This window comes from Nilaparvata lugens, chromosome 10 (genome assembly GCF_014356525.2).
Source record: "Nilaparvata lugens isolate BPH chromosome 10, ASM1435652v1, whole genome shotgun sequence".
Classification (NCBI taxonomy): domain Eukaryota; kingdom Metazoa; phylum Arthropoda; class Insecta; order Hemiptera; family Delphacidae; genus Nilaparvata; species Nilaparvata lugens.
In genome coordinates this window covers 28,313,256-28,333,970 of record NC_052513.1, presented here as the reverse complement: position 1 = coordinate 28,333,970, position 20,715 = coordinate 28,313,256, and the positions used below count along the sequence as shown (strand labels likewise).

Below are 20,715 nucleotides of genomic sequence, written 5' to 3'. Positions count from 1 at the left end.
AAGAAATTGCTCAAGGAATTGCTCTGTTCAGTTGCATCCATTCTAAAAAATTCCACCCTCTTATAGATGAGTAAGCACGATTCTAATAGCCATCAACCAACAACTAACAACGATCCGTTTTATTACAGCATGCGTGCAATTGGATACTTGCATGGTGCTTGCTACTAGTTATTTCTTCTTCTTCTTTACATTCTTCTCCTTCTTCTATATATTTCTGTCTACCACGCATTATTGCACCCCTAAAAATGAAAGATCACTTCCGAAATTCGCCTCTCACAATAGATCATGAAGGCACTTGCTAGCTTCTTGCTACAGCACGTGCGCTACCCCTACGAAATTCAAGTCATTTTGAGTCACCCTTGACTCTGAGCAGAGAAGTACATCCTGTTCTTCCTCCAGGACCACCTAGCGCGCTGAAAGCCAATTCGTGTTTCAAGGTCTCTTTCTCGCGTGACTCTTGACCTCAGAGTCGTGTTTCTAGTCTTGATGTATTTCTTTCCATATTTCCCGCTTCTGGCTTGTAAGTTATCTTTGTTGTGGGTGTTAAGGGATTCGATTCAATCAAACATGTTGGAGAAGGATGAAAGTAGTAGTAGTAATGTTCAGCCACTGCGAAGTATATGAAATTGATATTTCCAGAATAAAACTATGTGGTGATGATGTATTAGCTTCGGATATTATGGTACCATTTGCTGTTAAATCTTCACGTTTGAAGGAAATGCACAGAAAGAACCAGGTATTTCTTACCAGATTCATGCTAATTACTTATTAATCTTTTTAGCAAGAGTAGGAATCTTTCAAGTATTCAATTCCATGAAATTTGTCCATGAGTTCATAAAATCGCTCTTCCACTTAGGTAGGAAATTAGAAACGCCTCCTCCTTGCTGGGTGTTTCAAAGAGATCAAAGAGGGCTACAATTGAAGCATACAATAGAACTCAAATTAACAACCATTACAATTCAATTGGAAAAGTCCGTTTCTTGTTGTACGTTTGGAAATAGTTATTTGTGCAACTAGTGCGCAAAGTGACAGTTTGCTGCACCGAAAGAAACGTTTACGGAATGGCTTCTTGAGTGCAGCAGAGGAACTTTGCGCACGTATTTCACATTTAATTTTTCCTACAGTTACCATTGAATATGCGAAATGGTTGATTGAATGATTATGGGTAAAATGATAGCTGAAATCCATCAAATGTTTGTGTGTGTGTTGTTATTAATGATGCTGTTATCAATAGCAACTTTAATTCATTTAAAAATTAATAATCCAATTGAAGTTGAAAATTCTCAGCCAAAGTTCTCATTTTTATTCATTCAAGAATCAGAAAAAATACAGATGGAACAAAAACTTCACATTCAAAATACACGCCAACAGCTTGTTGGCTGAACCGAGATGCAAGATGGCTGAACACAACAAGATGGCTGAACCGACAAGCGCGCGACCTAGCGGGAAGAATCGTACCTAAGTTTGTTTCATCCAGCTAAAAATTACTGAAACACGATTCAGAAATTTAGACTTTTGCTCAAATTAACGAGAAAAATGCTCAAAGTAAACTGAAAAATATTTATAAAAATAACATAGACAACAGAGAATATTTATTGTAGTAGTGTTCTTGTTTTGGATTTCTAGATTGGGATTTTATCATAAATGTAGGGTAGCCATTGAAATGATTCTTATCTAAATCTAACCACAGTCATTTTTACAAACTTAATTTTTGTTTTCGTGCACTAATCCTCCATATAACCCACCAACTATTTTGTGTTGCCATGTTGCAAATCTGGAATGCAGAAAATTTTTTTTCCTACAGATACCCTGAAAAGTGACCATTTGTGCACTGATTGCAGGCTGCAAAGAATCACTTTTCCGCACTAGTGCGCAAAGTGAGTACTTTGCGTACTCCAGATTTGCAGCATGACAACGCAAAATAGTTAGTAGGTTATATGGAGCACCAGTGCAGCAAAATCAAAATTAAGTTGGTAACAGTGACTGCTGTGGCTGCTATAGTGAGCAGAGGTGCAACGAAGCACAACGCGCTAATTATTAAGTAGATATTATAACCAAGGACAACGACAGCACAGTGCCACCACAGCACACACCACACAGCCGCCTCGCCATTCAAACACTACTACATTATTCAGGCAATTTTACCCATAATTACCCACTTTTCATATTCAATGGTAACTGTAGGAAAAATTTAATGTGAAATACGTGCGCAAAGTTCGTTCGCTGCACTCAAGAAAGAAGTAAACGTTTCTTTCGATGCAACAAACTGTCACTTTGCGCACTAGTTGCACAAATAACTATTCCCGCACTAGAGCGGAAAAGTGAATCTTTGCGTTCTGTAATCAGTGCAGGAATCGTCACTTTCAAGGTAACTGTAGGAAAAAAAATATTTTCAGGACTATTCGGATTGAAACTAAACTAATGACTCGATATGTTTTAAAAAATGTTATTAGAAATGGAATTTCATAGTGGTTTTGTAATTTTATTAGAGAAGCATTTTTCTAAGCTGGAATAGTATCACATACCAATGGATGGATGAATGAATAATGACAACAGCTTGATTTTATAGTGACTTTTCTCTTTCAATTTAGAATAATATGCAATACACGATTGACCTATATTCTTATGTCAATGGGAATGCTGTTGGAATAAGTACTATTAGAATTATAATTATGAGTGGAGCTAATGAAGTTAGCATGAATGTGTTAGTCCAGATGAATGAGTTAGTTGAAATTTGTAGAAGAACTCATTTTCAAGTTGGATTCCATCAAACACAAACATTGTAAATTAAGTTGTGTGCAAAATATTGTTTTAATCAATGAGAACTCAAAATTAACGTGGAGAAGAACTAATCAAGCTCTGAAAACTATTTTCACTGATGAATGGACTCCCAACCGTGACATCTAGATTGAGTGTCGTCCATTGGAGGAGTCCGGGGAGAGACGAAGAAAATTAATTAGGAAAACTATAGTCCACAATGAAAAGCTCGTTAATTTTGATTGGTGACGATGATGAGAAAAAAGAAAACTGTGTTTTCATAATTAATTGCTGGATGCCCGCACGTGCACTCACGATGGTGCGCAATAGAAACACTTTGGCTGGTAACAGCGTTGTCTTAGCTCTTCAAAATTTAATAGCCTCTTGTCCCTTCAGCAGTTCAAGAATTTCCCGCGTTAACGGTAAATTGGCGGGAAATCAACGTAGCGTTTTTTGGCGCCAACTTATCTGCTGCCAATCAAAAACTTGTTCCGAAGACAATGATTGGTGAAGAACTCTCGACATCACCTGCTGGCCATCAATGTGAATTACCGACCGGAATGGCACTCTTTCACTAGGAAATGACAGTTGTTAAAGCGCTCAAGTCGTCTCAAGCACTTCTCAATCGCTATCAGAAAATTCGCCGTCGAAAATCAATCACTTATTTCAGAAAAACGTTTTTCTCCTTGTTAAAAGGTTTGAGGAGGCTGAAGATTTGAGAATGAATTGATTGAATTAATAAGTACTGAATATTCATTTATAACTTCTCAGAGATGAATTAATTGATGACTCACAAACGGAAATTGAGTGGGCATTTTCTTTGAGATGTAGATGAAAATTGAGAGAAGTATTTCATCTGAGACAATTCCATGAATACAGAAATTGATGTAGCTACCACTACAGCTGGAAAATTTTGTTCAGGAATTAATCAGACTGAAGATCTATATAGAAAGATTTTGTAAAAATTGTATAATAATTGATTCAATTTCTAATTTTATTAATTGAAAAGATTTTGGTATTCAATACATTTAAATTCAAAAAATGGTTTGTATAAATGTTGTTGGACTAGATACTTTGTTAAAATGAGAACCTAGAAGACATAACCCTATTTCGGTTAATGTACAAGGTATCTTGGTTTTTCTCCTCCGTTCTGCACTTTCTTGAAAAAATGAATAAAGAGGAAAGAGTATGGGGTATATAGGGTATATGGTATTTTACTTTTTTCAAGTATCAATATACTATGATCCACTCAAATGATAGTTATTTCAAGAATAGTAGAAATCCTTCTTAATATGGCTCATATGCTGTGGCGTTTTTGTGTGGCAAAGCATTTAATATTTTGTCCCATGTATGTTAGCTACAAACTGAGAGGTCAATGTTCTAAATTTTTTCGAAAATTTACAAGCTTTTAAAAACTTATTCACATTATGTCTCCAATGTATATGGAAAATATATGATTAAATTCATATTGTAGAATATTATGATTGAGTTTAATGTTTATTCTTGTATCAATAGCGATTTATTTCGAAAAACTGCCTACAGTCTCAAATTTGAGACACATGTCTGGTTCTGTATGTAAATATGAAACCTATAGGCCTAATGGGAGGATTAGGTCATATAGTGGAAGCCTCTCATCCTCCCAATATGAGGAACAGTTTCAAATTTGAACGTAACGACTCTAACGGCAGAACAACGAACTATTAATCTTGTCTCAGGTGTCTTGAATGCAGCTGTCCTGTTTATTAGTGGTGCGCCGCCCAATTTTCCCATTTTCAAATGTGTCTCACTTGTTCAATTAAACAATTATGGGTATCGCTTGTGTCTCCCTGTTAATTGGGTGACTGGGTGTGTTATAATGGTATATTTAACGCATCACGAGAATAGACCTATAGGCTATATAGCACTGAGCAAAGGATAGGGCTATTCCCGTGATGTGCAAACGATTGCCGGGTTGCACTATACAGTATAGCAATATCAGTAAGGAGGGACTGGAATAATATTAGTGTCTCAAATTGTGAGTGATAGGTGAGACATTCATAATGAACAATTGCCTCATAATTGAAGTTATAGCACAAACACCACCATGAATTATTCAACTATATTGGTCCAGAAAAAGTTGAAAAAGAAAAAAAATTGAAACTCATCTTCTTGGGGGTGGGTTACTATAGATCATTTTTCTGGAGAACCGGATGGTAGACTATTGAATCTACAATAAATTAGCCAGGCTCCAAAATATAACATGTGCGTTATGTAGTGAGTCAAGAGCGTGTATAGTGTAGTTGTAGTCAATCAGTTGTGAGTCAGAGGCTATTAATTTCCAATTAAAAATCATTTTTCTAGTAGGCCTACTTAATCGGTAGACCAAGCTTCGCTCACGAGTACAAAAGCATAAAAAACTTATATCGTTAGGGGAATTTTTCAGCGATTATTAAACGCTGAAAAGGTTAGGTCAATTAATTGATATAATCAATTAATTCATAATGTCAATTCATTTCTTGCCGGATAATTATTTTTTTCCAGATAATAATTTCTTGTGATATCAGCGGATTGAATGCAATAGTTCAACAAGTGAGGCATAATTTTTGTCTCACTCCCACACACGCATCTGCTCACTCACTTCCATTATCGACAGACGACGATATTTTCAGCTGGTTTTCCAAGGATGAATATTCTTTTAATTTCCTTCAGCGAGTTATCCCAGGGATTGTTCCAAATTTTGTGAGAATCGTTGGAGCCGTTTTCGAGATCAAGTGACATACATACATATAAACAGAAATTGCTTGCTCAATATTATAGGATTATTCTTATTAGTACTACGAAAAAATCTTCTGTTCAAGTGGATACAATGTCAGGATTATTGATGAAGTAAAGCCCTTCATTTGTAACTTATATATTGGGGATGGGCTGAGAAATTTGCATTTGAAAAAGAGAAGTTTATGCTTCATGAATTGATAAAATATTCCAATTGTTTGTTATCTTGTCATTGAAACGATTCAAACAGACTTTTAGCAAATGATAATTCACACAGACAATAAGATGATTTGTAATGCTGTCGATGATGCAATAAGGTGAAGAAGAAAATTTCAGATTTCCCTTATCGTTTGCGCCGGAAATATTCGAGTGGTAGGACGCCTAAACACTTGAGATAAAATTAAAACCATCTATGACAGATGACACATTTACATTATTAGTCAAGTATTAGGAATAATAATGCTGAGTGGATGACTGATCTTAGACGTCATTAAGAACTATTGTTGTTAAAAGCTTAAAATGATATATAAATATACTGGAGTGGTTATAGTGATAGATCTGTTGAAAGTTCCTTATCAACAAAACTTCCGTGACATATCTGTAATATTAGTGATCCACTCAATCGAATAGAACGACATCGTTTCCAATTTCCAACACTTGACAGATAATGCTTTTGTCTCATGTATGACTCAACGTTATCTGAAGTGTCTTTTCTTTCCACTGCTTGATTATTTTAGCAAAGCTCTTTGATTGAAATAAAATCGTCAAATTCATTCTCTATTTCTCATTGTAACAAGGTTTATTCGCAACCTTTCATACAAATCGTCTATCACAAGCTGGAATGTTAGTTGTGCAATTGTGTCAGAAAGTTTTCTGAATAGTGTCTCATGTTCCGATAGTTCCGTGTCATGCGAGCGATTTATCTCTGAATTTATTGAATTTCAATTCTAACTTTCAATACCCCGATCCAAGTGGTTCTTCAACAAAAGTGTGAAGACTGATCAGTCAACTTTACTTGATTCAAATATTTTGTTGAAAAATGGCTTTAAAAAATGTTGATTTCAAAAAACGTTTTCATTGTCTGGCTGAGAATGACTTGAACAGCGACTGTGACTTTATTGTTGGTCCACAGGAAACAATCATCAGAGGACATAAATTGATTTTTTCCACAGCAAGTGAGGTGTTTCAATCTATGTTCTTCGGTGATCTAAGAGAAGAAAAGCAAGTTCGGATTGAAGATTTGGATGAAGACGGATTCAGAGGTATGAAAACATTCATTTACACCAGTGAAATCAGTTTCAAATCAACAGATCAAGCACTGTCCACCTATTTAGCTGCACGAAAGTACATGATAACAGACCTCACAAATGAATGTATAAGGTACGTAAAGGAAAACTTCAAACCATTAGGAGTGCTGAAACTCTTGGATTTTTGCTTGAAAAATGTCATTACCGAATTCAACGATTTATGTCGTAAGATTATTCAGGAAAAAAGTAAGGAGGTGTTAGAAAGTCGATATTTTGTTTCTGCCAGTGCTCCAATATACCGGAAAATTGTGTTGTAACCAGTTTTGAAGATCTTAAAAAGAACTTACGGTTTCCACGAATCACTGCTGATGAGTTTGTGTCGATAATTAAACCATCTCAACTGCTCACTCAAGATGAAAAGTATTCAATTGCCTTGTGTAAGATGGAATATGACTCAAAATTCTATAATATGTCAAATTCTTTTCTATTTACTCCTAAGAGTGGTCAACTGCAAAAGATGAGACAAATAGAACTGTGCCCTGCAAATTCTAAAAAACCTGATACGCTCATAAACAATGACCAAGAATTATTTGAAAGGAAACACACATTCGAATTTGATTTCAATAGAATTTCCACTCATTTTGAGAGTTGTCATTCTGGTTATTTCCGTTGGGGATCACCAATAGAACTATTATTTCAAGGACGTAATGTACGCGATATACGTAGAATTGAAGTCGAGGTGTATGTTTTTGAACAATATATCTCCTTTGTAGCAGGTCTTGTGGATAATTCAAGCGTTTCAGGCTCAAAACTCTTTATTATTAAGTCAAAATTTGAAGCATTGTCTTCGGAAGGGGACAGTAGATCAATTTCCAAACATGAGTCCTCATTCATAGTTTTTAATAGAACCAATTATATGGACCAACAGTATTTAGCTTCGATACCTAGAAATAATCCTTGCGGTAAATTGTTTATTAAGGCCACATTTGCTGTTGAGCTGCACAATTTGTAAGCTATATCATTTGTTGTTCATAATTTGGCTATATTTTCTCATGTTCCAACACCTATCTTATAAAATATAATATGCATAAATCGATAGATGAAGTGATGATTATGAAGTAGTGGAATATGTTATAATAAATGAAAAATATAATTTATCTTTGGATATAAGACAGTTTGGATTCATTCGTCCACCCATCCATCCATACGTTATAATCATTGCATAATAAATTACATAACTTGAGAATTTACATCACATTATAACTACGTTATACTCATTATAAAAGTATAATTATAATATTATTTTAAAGTAATGAGACCAAAATTACAGAATAAAACTGTTCCTTTAACACTTTTCATAACTCAGGTTTCAAAATTGTAATCAACATCAAAAATTTAATTCATCCCAACCCGAAATAAATCTTGATAAGTTGACACTTTCCAATATCCAGAACACAAGAGGTAAGCTAAAGCTGCTTTTACACCAAGAATGTGATTTTGTGTTTGAAAATAGTTTTCTTGATTTTAGAATTTACAAAATAGTAACTCAGGAAGTGAAAGTGCAAATTTTTATTGAGAAAAATGAAGAACCCAAGACATAACCTATAAACTTGAGTGTTGATAGGGAATGACATTGGGTAATACGGCAAGGCAGAACATCCGAAAGGATCTCTCTGCCGATAAAAGCCATAAGAGTAAATAAAATAAATTAACAAAATGTTCATTTTTCCGTCCTTATAGATTCTATTAAATTGAACGGAACTTGACAAACACATATGTTCATCATGTGTATGATAAGTTATGTTCAATCTAATAGAATCTAAAAGGATTTAGTTATTAACATTTTTTAGTAACTTTGGTGTAAACGCAGCTCTAGCATGCTAACGAGAGCGAATATCTCGGGAGTTTTTGGGAATATCACAAAATTCCACTGAACAAAAAGTGTAGAGAATTCATCAAGCTTCTTTTTTTTGAATAGTTAGTCATATTGGTAGATCGCATTGTTATCAAGATATGAGCGTGGAAGCAAAACGTTGAAATATGCAACTTTCAAACCACCCTCAACCCCTAAGCAGATGAGTGGGGACTTTTGGTATGTTCTCCTCTGAACCAGTCTCAAAAAAAATGCAAAGTCAAAAATTCTGTTTAAAACATTCCCTTCAAATTCCTTTTAATGTCAATTGGTCTATTGTTGCAAAAATGGAGATTTCTCACTCAACACTAAAGCTGCTGCAAAAGGTGTAGGGAAATTCGTAAAAATGTGAAGTTATATAACAAATTGAAGCTCTATAAGCTTCTCTATAAGCTCATAATCAACATGGATTTTTCCCATCGATTTTTGAAAAGTTATAAGAACAAAAATAGTAAAAAATTGGTGGCAAACGTGTTTTTTTCAAAAATGTCACACCTTCAAGAGCTGATATATCGGAAACTAGAGGAGATATAAAAAAAGGTATTCGATGAATATTGTAGGAAATTATGTAAGCTTTAATTTGTCATATGACAGTCAAGTCCTTAGGATACATAGTTTTAGAGTTTTATGCGAGAAACCAAAAAAGTAGTACCTTTCAACCACCCGTTGATTAGTAAGGGGGTGGTTACCACAGGGGGTAGGAGTGGGGACTTTTGATATGTTTACCTCCTTATTACCCTAAACAGAACTACGGGGTCAAAAATTGTCAACTTTTCCCTCTATAACCTTTCCTTGACTGGACTAAAGCCTGTTGAGATGAAAATATATTCTTGGATTGTAAAATAATATAACAATTCATGAAAATCAATGTACAGTAACAAAGCTGTAGTGAGATTATTGTTGCGAAGTTAGTGGGTATTATAATACAACTTGTGAAAACTATTTCCTGTTGCTTCAAAACATTTGTCCGCCATCTTGGATCCGTCATATGGATCGAACTTCATTTCCAATCCAGCTTCATTTTGAATCCAACTTCATTTTTTCAAATGGGAACGTGGTTATGTGATTCAAGATTTCGATTCAGAATTTCAAAATAAAATTAGTGGCAAAACCCACACAAAGATCATTTGTGAATAATACAGAAATTGCAATTAATTAGTACCTACATTGAATAATCAATCAACCCTATTATATTAAGTGAGCAATTTCTGTATATATTTGGTTATCTATATGATTATATGGTTATCTATTTATGTCCAACGGATCTCGAAAACGGCTCTAAGGATTTTTACAAAATTTGTCAAAATAGTAGGTTTATGATATTAAAATTCGATTGCACTAGTTCTCATCCCTGGGAAAGCTCGCTGAAGGATATGAAAAGGATAATAATTATTCATTCCTGGAAAAACAGATGATAATTTCGTCGTCTGTCGATAACGGAAAATGTTATTGCCTTTGTGGATGAGAGACAGAATTTATGTTTAGCTGTTGAACTATCGAAATCAATCAGCGGATCTCATGAGAAGGTATTATCTGGCAATTATAGATAAACCGACTTGATCAACCTTATCTGATTTGTTGATATGGCCAACGATATGATTTTATTCAAGATTCATTATTTGTAAATTTGAATTAAAGTACCTATATCAAAATTTTCAACTAAGAAACCCTTAATTTTCCAAAGAAATTACAAGAATAACTTTTTTTAGTGAATTTAATAATAAATCCATTTTGTCAAGACCCAGTTTTATTATTCCCACTTCTATGGGAAAAGTAATCCCAATTATTCATTTCTTGAATAACTAAGAAACCTTTAATTCTACTATAAAAAATTACAAGAATAACTTTTCTTAGTAAATTTAATAACAGTTCCATTTTTCAAGATTGAACAGAAATTAAGGATCTCATATCACTCTCTCACCTAACCTAATTTTTTCTTAAATGAGCATCCAGCTTCTTACCTCTATCCTCAGCACACATAATATATATTTTCTACAACTGCGCATAAAGAAAGAATTTACAGACTAAATTCTCCTCGTAAAACAGTTTCTTTCTGAGGACAATCTACTTTTCCGCTCGCTAACCATCCGCGCATGCGCAGTAGATTTTCTTTACGCTCGGTAATCATTCGCGCATGCGCAGAAGTGTTTCTTTACGCTCGCTGATCAGCTGATGGTAAGCAGCTCGCCAAAAGGTCAGATCTTAACCTAAAAAGTCGGTAATTGTAACTCCGCCGATGTAAGTAATTTAACAGGTTTGGGCAGTTGAGTCGAGTTTATAGATCAAGATAAAAATATATACTACATATCAAAATAAATAATTCTGCTATAATACACTTTTGAGATTCATTATTCAGAGAAGCAGGATAGCTTTAATGAATTTATGTTTTCAACTATTAATTGATAATTTTGTTTATGATAAAGATTTTATAAATGATACAAAAGGGATTACTCCCATAAGAAAAGGAAACTCCAGACTGAAATTTTAAAAATTGGATATTTGAAAATGGAATAATAAATATAAATTAAGTGAATAAAAAGTACGTATCATTAATATAAGTAGATATGAAAATAGAACTTATTGCTCAGAAAATGAAGAGGACTTTTTTATGATAAATAAATAATTGATTGATTGAAATAGTTAACGAATTAACTTACTAATAATAATAAGAAATTAATTGAATTTCTGCTTGAAATAATGATAGATATCATGAGGAAAACATAATTCGGCTATTCATGGCCCGCTATTTAATCGATATGAAAGAAATCGCCATTTAAAAAAAAATTGATTATCTTGGTTTGCCCATCTAATAACGTACTTGGGAATTACAATAAACTCCGTTTGACGCGTGAGCTGATAGGTCACTAGTTAACGCGGAAGTGATTGGAAGATTCGCATATATTTATCATGCAGGTCACTGCTGCTAAAATTAGTCGAATCAATTCATATTACTGAACAATCCATCTGAAGAAATTTATCAATAGCAGAACGTTTTAATCCAGCTTATTCTAGTAACAATGTCATATATTATATAACACTGAATCATCATGATGTAGCCTACTTATCATCTTCCATAATCATCGTGAGTTTCAAATCCAAAATTCTCTCTTCTTAGTAGATTATTAGTTACAAATTCTGCCCAATAAAATCATTCGATAACAATAGGAATTAATTCAGGGATAGTATATAAGCTAGTATTTTGACTGTTCTTGATGGGATTAGGCAAATAAGAGTAAATCGCAGAGAAGGTGAATTACATGCAATAATTGGATTATTATATGATTTGGGAATTTTAGCATCAATCCTTTTGTAATAGAAAAACAATATTCAATCAATATCTCCTATATAAAACCTTATTTTTGTTCAATTCTGATTCTATTATGAATTGTAAATTGAATTCGAATCATGTAAGGATATGATGATTGAATATTTGTTATTTCCGCCGACGTGTTTTTAATAAAAACGGGTGAATAGATCTGTCTGTATTCATAGTGTTATATCGATGAACAAAGCTATAGTAGAAGGGGGATGTAAAATAACAATGCTTTTATATTACACACATGGTAGGTAGGAAACATCAATATTTTAAATAAGCTCTTACCGGGGGTTATTGTTGACACAACGGATAAATTACCGTTTAGGTTATATTTCGAGACGTGAGTTAGAAGCCATTAGCCGCGACTGGAGCTGGTTAGCGATTTTCGGCGGCGTTAATTAAGCTGCGGCAGAATGATGTATGTTTTATTGCCATGGAGCCATTTGTTAGCCGTTGTCATCGGGATGTGATAATCCTCTCAGGAATATCATTGCCACCGCGGGGCGCGATCATTGGTATTGCTGGATGTGTTCTAATGGAATGCGATGCGTCGCGACGACAGTGGCAAATGGATACGACCTCCATATGTCTTTCAAATGGTCGAGAGTGCAGGGCAGTGCAGTGCAGACCGCTTTTGTCAAGTGGCAATTGGTGGCCACTGCTCCATTGCTGCATACTGCATCATCAACTGTTTACATACAGGGATAAATTCCTGAGAGCAACAGTAACATACGAAACTCTTGAATAGCAAATAGTATAATAGTTCAATTTATAATATGATAAAGGAAAGAATTTGATTATACAAGTACAGGGTAGGAAAAACACAAATGACGCATCATCACATCTTGACTACTGAACTGATCAACTTGAAATTTCACATATCGATACTCAATTTACCGACGATAGGTTATTGTTTTCATGTATGTTAATCGATTTATTATAATTTCAACTATTCATATATGACATCGAAACTTAATTTTATTGAAATATTATCTTGTGAGTTGAAAATCTAGTCGCGGATTTAATTATTAAATGTAATAATTGATAAAACGATTAGACCTCCCCCACCGTTACAATACAAATTCATTCAATTTGTGATACAGAGTTAACTTAAGGTAAAAGACCAATCAAATATTTTCCCTATTGTAAATTATTACAGTTGGTATTACTCTTAGCTTGGAACTATGATAACACATTCAATCTATTCATGCTCTTATTTTTTTGCACTTCATTTCCACTTTCAATTCGTGTGAGTAGCCGAAGTGAATTTTCTGTTTCCAGTAAACTTCTTGACTTATCCAAGATTGTACAGTAGTTGAAATTTGACTTCATCTTCATGATACACTTCATACATTGTACTCAAGAATCCGCTAGCAAAGCACAGGTAAACACTTGTGCGTGATAATTAATTATTTGGGAAGGTATGAGACTCGCGGTGGCTGGGAAGCCAGCTGCCGACTTAGTGGCTCAGTGTGACAGGCAGAGCCACTCCCATTCATCATTAATCTTTTCAACGTTGATGGTGGCGCATTCTCAGAAATGAGGAAGCCGATTCAAATCATACAACTGTTGCCAGCTACTTTCTCCTTCCGCTATCTGTAAATTCTTCTCGTTTCTTTCTCTCTCTTTCTCCTCACATTTATGTTTTCTCCCCTCAGCTACAATGTGGAAATTCACTTACTGCACCTGCTCCTGTTTTATCATTATTTTTTCATCTCCACCTTGGTTTCCTACTTTGTTTTCTTCTTCTTCTTCTTCTTCTTCTTTTACTACTTCTTCTTCCTCTTCCACTTCCACTTCTTGCTGTTGCAGCTACTCTCAGCATCCTGCACCCTCCATTCTCTCACCAAATTTCGTCCTCTTGTCCACTTTTCCTCTTTTCCTTCCTTATCATTCTTCTTTCTCATCATTCCCTTTTACTCACTCCTCTCACATTTTATTCTCCTTGATAAAGTACAATCTCTCCTTTCAACTCCAATCTTGATTTTCCACTGTTTCCATCAATTCAATCTATATGTCTATTACCTCTTCTTACCATCTTCATCATTGTTAATTTTTTTACCATCTTCATCCTCATCTCAAACACAAACCTCTCCTTATTAGTTCATTACCTCCTCTCCCCTAGATCCTTTTCTCATCATTATCTCAATTTCTCATATTTCTCTCAATTTATCATTCTTGTCAACCTTACTTTCTGAGTTTCTTGTAAATCTATTTTGTCATTATCATCTTCCCCCTCTTCATAGTACCTCCCTCATCCATGTATCTTATTCTATTTCATCTTCCAATTCCACTTTCCTTCTCCGTCACACGTATTCAGCATTAATTCTGTTTCTATTCTTCCTCCCATCCTTATAATTCCCTTCTTATATCCTCACTCATTTTTCTCGCTTTCGCAATCTTCTATTATTCTTGATATCTTACAAATTTTCCCCTCAAATCGACTAGCTTCTTTCTCTCTCCGCTTCCATTCGTCAATATACACTTCCCTCATCTTTTCCTATTTTCCTCATCGTTCCCTTTTCCTTCATTCACAGATTTGATGTGGGAAATAACTTACTGGACTTGCTCCTATTCTCTCATTCAATTTTATTTCTCTCTCATCTCCATTCTCGTGTATATCCCCTCCACCATCTTCTCTTTCTACCCTTTACTTCTCCACTTCTCATTCCCTACTTCAACACCCTAACCTACCACCAATCTTCTCCATATTCAGCCTTCTCTCTGTTGCTTTCCTTGTCTGTTCATTTGCGAAGCCACAGGTGCCCTGGCTGGTCTGTCACTCACTTTCAGCTGACTCCGAATTAAGTGCTTTCCATTTTATACTCAGCTACTGCAGCATGTTTTAATGCCTATTCTTACATTGCGATCTCTCACCTCAACTTACTCTCGTTGTGGGCCTACTCTCTTCCTAACACCCTAGGGCGTGCCTCACTTAGTTGAATTTGAAACAAGTATTCATGAATGATTTACCATAGTTTAGGATATTCTTAGTTCCAAATTGAATGTGGTTTCTCAACACAGAGTTTTCAATTTAACATAAAAATGAATGGTTCATACCACTTATTACCTCGTTTAATAGCTTCAACAATGCTGAATGCCTGTGAAGATGAATTTGTTAGGAGGTTATGATAAGTGAAAAGAATCTAGTTTTTTGACTACTTAGCATTTCAAGAACCTTTGAGTTTTTGATCCTTCAAACTCTCAAATCTCAAAAGTATTTATCAATTTTTTACCGATATTTCTACGTGTAATGATTCTCAATCGTAAGGCTGTGATCGGTACTCTACCGTAAGGTTGTCAAGAGCCTTTTTACAATATTCAACGGTTTCTTGTAAGTGAAATAATGATCAACAAAATAGCTAAGCTTCAATCAAGTTGAGGGTGGAGTAAAAGAGTCCGAGATTAGATATTAAAAGATGGCTTCCCATCTATTGACTTTCAATAATGAGGTATATATTATAGACCTTAGAAACTCAACGTCCGTCTATTGAATTCAACTGCGATCAATGGAGGTTTCATGACGGTGTACAATTGTCGTCCGATTCATTCTTTGGTTATCTTGCTGTTTATTTCGTTAGATCACTTCTTCTTTTGGTCCCTCCTCCTATCGGAGGATGGAAATCATCACAGCGATTCTCACTGCACTATTTGCAGCCCGGAAATACTAGTATCACAAGCACTAGTAAATCACAAACTGGAAAATTATATCACCTTGATGTGAACTATTGTATGCATTAATGGAAAATGACGGCATAAAGTATCAGTGACATTTGAAGCGTTTATATTATTGTAATTTTAAAGTGGCCCTAAATTTTCAGCTCACCAACTGTTACTGATCTATGACGCAATTAAATAGGTTGCCGCCCAATGCATGCAGCATACGTTGGCAGACCTGTTGTGGAAAAGCGCGCGAAATGACAAAATGGCGCGCGAATTGTTGGACGCGGGAAGCGACTCGTCTAGTACTATTAATCTTGTCACAGGTGGCTGCCCTGTCATTTCATTCATTACTCAGGTTGGCTAAACATGTGCGAGAGAATCAGTTGGGTCTCTGTCTCTGTCACCCTCAAACTGTCCTATTTTCTGTGATCAAGTGTATCTTCACACTCCTTGGCACCCACATGTAGGCAAACTTCTAGGATGAAGAATATTATTTAAGTTATAATGGGACTATTCATACTCGTTCGACCTGACTGATTGGGAATAGTCTAATTAGAGCTCATGGGAATCATATTCCCACTACTTTGCTATTCATGTTTACTGATGTGGGAATCCAGATTAAAACTTCCAATTGGGTGAATTGGCATATAATGATGTCTGATCTAAAAACTGATTTCTTTATTGTCTGAGACTTCAGTGTTTTTTCATTGGTAGAGTTCATCTTTTCAATATTCAACCCAACAAACTTTCATCGTATTTATTATGAATTACTCCTCAACACATAATATCAATCAATTGATGTAATGAGTCGATATACTATGCTAAGCAATATTAGTACCACTTTGCGGGCAATAGTAGTACTTCTTGATAGTCCTTGTCCTGAAGAGCTTGAATCTTGAAATCAATCGATTTTTGTTCCCACATTGAACTTTGATTATACTGCATCATTTTGAATATTCATAATCAATGCTAATTCACACAAGAATATAATGTACGGATACGTGTTGTACATGATGATGTATGACTGTAATACATCCAATCAGAATCTCGTATGTGTCTTGTCTCTTAAGAATAATAATTGAGAAGCATTTTCTCACCATAATTAATTGTATCTCCCGATGAACAAGGAAACGAGTATCATTGAAGAGTACAACTTTTTACTATCATTGAGGAGTACAAATTCCAATAGAGAAATAATAATATGATGTAACATGTTATGATTCTCGTCTTTTCAAGGAGTGAGACAAATTCCCTCATTTGTAAGCAGTTAATCATAACAGAGAAAGAAGAGTATAAACGATGATAGAGTACTGAAGCATACGAGTTTAGTATAGGCCTAATAGTGAAAAAAAACAGGATAAAAAGTTATATGTATTGTGATTGTCACAAGTGTGACGTCATATGATAGTATGATGCCTTGTGATGACGACTCGGTTATTATTAAAAGAGTCAAACCATCCATCCATCGCGATGTGTCGCGTTCTCAAATCGATGCATGAAAAATGACCGAACGGCCGAAATCGATTTGCACAAGTCATAAATCATGTGACAACTCAATAATCCATTCACACCTCTCCCCTCTTCCTTCCCTATAACGTGACGCAGGCTGGTTTTCCTAAATGAAAACTGTTGGAAAATTGGGCAAGCGGCAAAGAAGCTTTTCACGCTTCCATAGATTATCATTATTTGGTTAGGTTGGATTTTTGTGAGATTTTTTTTGATGATGGTTTATTGGAGTAAAGGAGATTAAGAAAGAAGTTGATTAAAGATAACTGGATAGTCTATTGATTGCGTTTATTATAAAATACGGGATGAGTCTAACATTGAAGGTTATTTTGGAGGTTGAGTACAAACTCTAGGGAATATTAAGTGTGGGCTATTTTTCTTCTTCTTCATGTGCCGTATCCATGGCGGAGGTTGGCTATCATGATGGCAATTTTCACCCTGCTTACAGCTGACTTGAGAAGTTCATTTGAGGTGCACTTGAACCAATCCCTTAAATTGCGCAACCAAGATATATCCTTCTTCGCCCCACAGACCTCCTACCTGCTATTTAGCTTTGCATAATGAGGTGCAATATTCCATATTTGTGTCCTCTCATTATGTGACCCATAATTTGCGCTCCTTAATTTCACCAATGAGTTACAGTCTCTTACCCATTCTCCTGAGAACCTCTTCATTGGTAACATGATCGGTGTATGAGATTCTAAGCATTCTGCGATAGGTCCACATCTCAAAGGCGTCCACACTATATGACAGTATACAGGAAACACGAAACATTTAAGTTCAAGCTTGATGTCAGTAAATTCTTGATCCTGATAAATGTGGAACGTGCTTTCTCTATTCTTATCTTGAGTTCCGAGCAGTTATCAGCATTGGAAGTTACCTGAGTCCCAAGGTATGTGTAGGAATCCACTCATTCCAAACGGATTCCGTCAGCGAAGAGATCCCCGATAGAAGGTTGGTCTTTCGTGATTATCATGTACTTTTTCTTTTTAGAATTCAGACTCAAACCACCTTCTTTGCTTGCAGTAATGACACTGTTCAGCATTCTCTGGAGATCTTCCATATTTTCTGCCAGCAGTACAGTGTCATCCGCATACCTTAGGTTGTTGATAGGTGTGCCATTACCTCTTATACCTCCAGTCTCATCTTCTAGGGCCTTGCTGATAATTCTTTTGGAATAAATGTTGAAAAGCAGTGGTGAAAGCACACGGCCCTGACGAACCCCTCGTCTGATCAGGGGGTTATTATTATTATCATGCCTGAAAACTCAAGTCATTTTCTGTAAGTGAGCAAACACTGTTCACAGAACTACTAGTTTACAGTATATTGAATGGAAACGGTTTGATATTGCCAAAACCACTCATTTATTGGAGCAATTCGAGTTAGACTGTATCAATCGTTAAAATACACTTACAGGCCTACACATAGGTAGGATACAAATAATCATAGAATTTTACACCATTATCAATTTCTAGATGATTAGATGATTAGAGTTTATCTCATTTGTAATAGTGTAACAACAAAGACTGATATTTCAAATGGTTTCAATTAATCAATGGTTTTGACAATAACAAGTTGTTACCATTCGATATCTAGATATAATAAGAGAGAGTAGGGTTGTGTTTGTTCGTGTGTTCGTTTGTTCGCATCAAAACATGTCAACTTGTGGATTGCATACCGGAAAAACTGTAATGATTTAGATCTCCAAATTTTGAACATAGATTAATTTTGTTTGTATATCTGATCGCGATAACTGCTTAAACAATTTCGATGAAATTATAATAATTCAGTATGATATATGGAGGGTATTTTCAAAACTTCAGAAGTGTCCGTTGTGGAATCTGTTTGCAAAGAATGAGGAAATTCGGCCAAAGTTTAACTTGGGCGGAAGAAAGGGGTCATTTATTAAAACGGCCAAATAGCTGTTGCTCCTTTTCCCAATATTCTACAAAATTCGCTGCAATTGGACTACTATTCTACAGAGCACTTCCAACACATCAATGATTAATCGAATGATTTGACTCATAGTTTTCATGCCAAGTTGTGGCCTAATCTCAAAAACGATTATAACAATGTTGGTAGGATTTAGATTATAAATGGTTCACAAAAATAATCTTATCTTTCAATTCCTGAAGCGAAGCACAGGTGCCCTGCTAGTTATGAATATTCAACACAACATCACCCTCACAAAAAGTAAAAAAAATACTGTATTATTAAAAAAAAATACAATGTTAAATGCTGTAAATCAATCCGCGAAGACTTTTGCTACTGCTCATATTGAAAACAGGGTTAACAGCTAGATGGCAATTCGATGAGAGCTAATATCCAAAAATCATTCAAGTTGAATATGATATTAAATTTCACCATAAGAACTTTAATCGTTTACTGAGAGAGCTCCTGATTTTTGCGAAACCCTCTCCTGTGAGAGACAAGTTCGGCCGCTTGTTGAATGCAGTAAAGACACTTTTTCACTTTTCAAAGGCGGTTGAGTGCGGAAGGTCGACAACACTAAAGCCCTTGAGATCCAGCTCAAAGAATTGCTTTCCTTCGCGGCAGGAAACAATGCTGCAAGGAAATTTCATAATCAGCTGCCATTTTTCTTTTAAACGGCTTACATTCGAAAACACACACACAAACAAAGGCTGTTACACACACACATACGAACGTATTTTTGCCGTGCTTTGCCGCAGCGAAAAAGTGTAGGTTGAAGTTGAAAGTGTAGCTTCGAGCTGGGAGCTGGGAACCCAGCGTTTTTAAACAAGGGCCGTTGACAAGCCTTATTTATGTTCTTTGCAGTCTGCCAAAGCAATATCTTTTTAACCGTGCCAGAAAAACTCGCCCGAGCCTACCTCTTCAGTTTTCCTATTAGGGCTGCGCTCCCATATATGCTGATTCATTGTTCAGCTACAGAGCTTCTAGTACCTTAGTTATTTCGATTCAATTTGTTTCTAATCAGTTGTTTCGACTTTAGCTGCTATTATTACGTTACATTCATCTATCTATCGTCTGCGTTAGCAAGTTGAGTTATCACTATTTGCCGAGTTCAAGGAAGTGTATGTTTAAGTACACAAGTATTTCAACATGATTCATTTCCAATTTCATTTTGATAGTAAAATTTAAAGTCCTCATCCGAAAAATTTGAAAGGTTTTCTGAGAATGGATTCAATTGATTCACGAGACCAAGATGTTTATATTATATCCTAGTTTCTAGTAAACGTTTACAATAAGAATGAACTCATATTGGGTTATAACTGATGACAGTTTGAAGAATCATTAATCCAAATTTATATGAGTATGGTCAGGTTGACTTGAAGCTTTCAATGTCGGTAGCGCTTTCCGATTAATGTGCATTGGAGGAGGTCAATACACATGGAAATATCAACGATTTTCTCAGTATTTTAGTCATAACTTGCACAACTTGACAATAGTTAAATAGTCAGCTCTCATTTTTCATCACTCTTTTAGCACTACATTACATTTCACATTACACAATCACAAACAGTAACTAACTCTGGTTTGATAGAATTTTCGAATAAAAGGCCCAGTTTTTGAATGTATTCACC

The 20,715-nt window shown here is 35.2% G+C and overlaps 1 protein-coding gene across 2 annotated transcripts in view; it reads left to right on the top strand.

Annotated features, from left to right (window-relative positions):
- The first annotated feature begins 6,276 nt into the window (after nucleotides 1-6,276).
- The window catches only part of LOC111044649 (cell adhesion molecule 1), a 245,470-nt gene continuing 231,031 nt past the window's right edge, over nucleotides 6,277-20,715 (top strand). Inside the window, exon 1 of one of the 2 annotated variants that reach the window (XM_039437113.1) lies at nucleotides 6,277-6,770. The gene's annotated coding sequence lies outside the window, so the exon portion shown is untranslated. The remainder of the gene's footprint in view (nucleotides 6,771-20,715) is intronic. The other variant, XM_039437115.1, reaches the window with a different exon arrangement.